A 1,605-nucleotide genomic window follows, 5' to 3' on the forward strand; every position below is an offset into this window, starting at 1 on the left:
GGTGGTGGTGGTGGTGGTGGTGGTGGTGGTAGTAGTAGTAGTAGTAGTAGTAGAACCTCATCATCATCATAATTTAATGTCCGTTTCCCATGCTGGAATGGGTTTGACAGGGGCTGGCAAGGCTGGAGAGCCACACCAGGTTCCACTGTCTGTTTCGGCATGGTTTCTACAACTGAATGCCTTTCCTAATGACAACCACTTTTCAGAGTGTATTGGGTGCTTTTTTATGTGGCACCAGCGCCAACAGGGTCGCCAAATACCTTGTAAGACAAAAAAACCCTCAACTGAGAGGGGGAAGTAGTATTGAAGGGTGTGGCTTTATGTCAGTTGAGAGATTAAAGGTATAGAGGGACAGAGACAGGTGTCTTGCTGTAGGGTAAGATACACAGGTAACCCAGTTGGATAAACAAGGAGAGTGAATTAGAGAGAGAGAGAGTGTGTGTGAGAGAGAGAGAGTGAGAGAGAGAGAGAGGGGGAGAGAGAGAGAGATAGAGAGGGAGAGAGAGAGAGAGAGATGATGATGGTGAAGTGGAACGAGCTCTAACTTTGTTCAACCATGTAAACTGAAACAGAGTGGACAACAATGACTTGTAATAAATAGTAAGATCTGAACATTGAAATCGTGGGGTCAGTCCCCCACCCCTTTAATTTCACAACCACTGTGCCTCATTAACATCATTTCCAACTCCCACCCATGACACTCACTTTTGAAATGTTGTTTTTGTCCTTGGATAAAATCCATAGATTAACTCAATCGAACACAGGCCATCATCCTGTTATGGTTTTCAGTGTTTGTCACATGAATATACCACATTTGATGGCATATAAATGTCTTGAAAATCTATTCCAGGTCCTCTGTGTGAAGTTGAACCTCTTACAAGTTAATTTTGTTTCTGATGCTTAGCGCTATATGCTAATTTTAATCTAGATGATCTCTTCTAGCGAGCCTGGCTCCATATAATGACAATCCTTTCTATCATAGGTACAAGGCTGGATATTTTGTGGGAGGGAGCTGGCCAGTTACAACAACCCCAGTCCTCTACTGGCACTTATTCAATTAACCCCAAAAGGATGACAGGTAAAGTCAACCTCAGTGGCATTTGAACTCAGAAAGAAATGCAGCTAAGCATTTCGTCTGGTGTGATATTCAGCAACAGTCCTTTGTAGTAAAGATTGTTTGCCAACATAACATGGCAGTCCTGGTTTAGGATGAATGTTTCTGTAATTTAGCCCCAGCAGACATCGTCTCCAGGGAACAAGGGGGTGCTAGATTGTTTGAAAATATAAGGACACAGATCGTGTTGTATAGCCAGCTGGAGACGATGTCTCCTGCGGCTAAATTACAGCAACATTCGTCCTAAACCAGGACTGCCATGTTATGTTGGCAAACAATCTTTACTCTTTTACTCTTTTACTTGTTTCAGTCATTTGGCTGCGGCCATGCTGGAGCACCGCCTTAAAGGGTGTTAGTCAAAGAGATCAACCCCAGGACTTATTCTTTATAAGCCTAGTACTTATTCTATCAGTCTCTTTTACCGAACCGTTAAGTTACAGAGAGATAAACACACCAACATTGGTTGTCAAGCAATGGCAGAGGGACAAACA

The 1,605-nt window shown here is 43.1% G+C and overlaps 1 protein-coding gene across 1 annotated transcript in view; it reads right to left on the reverse strand.

Moving 5' to 3' along the window:
* The window catches only part of LOC106868465 (ATP-binding cassette sub-family C member 5), a 74,543-nt gene that overhangs the window by 26,173 nt on the left and 46,765 nt on the right, over positions 1-1,605 (reverse strand). The gene's annotated exons all lie outside the window — the stretch shown is intronic.

Source organism: Octopus bimaculoides, chromosome 10, assembly GCF_001194135.2.
Source record: "Octopus bimaculoides isolate UCB-OBI-ISO-001 chromosome 10, ASM119413v2, whole genome shotgun sequence".
In the NCBI taxonomy this organism is placed as follows: domain Eukaryota; kingdom Metazoa; phylum Mollusca; class Cephalopoda; order Octopoda; family Octopodidae; genus Octopus; species Octopus bimaculoides.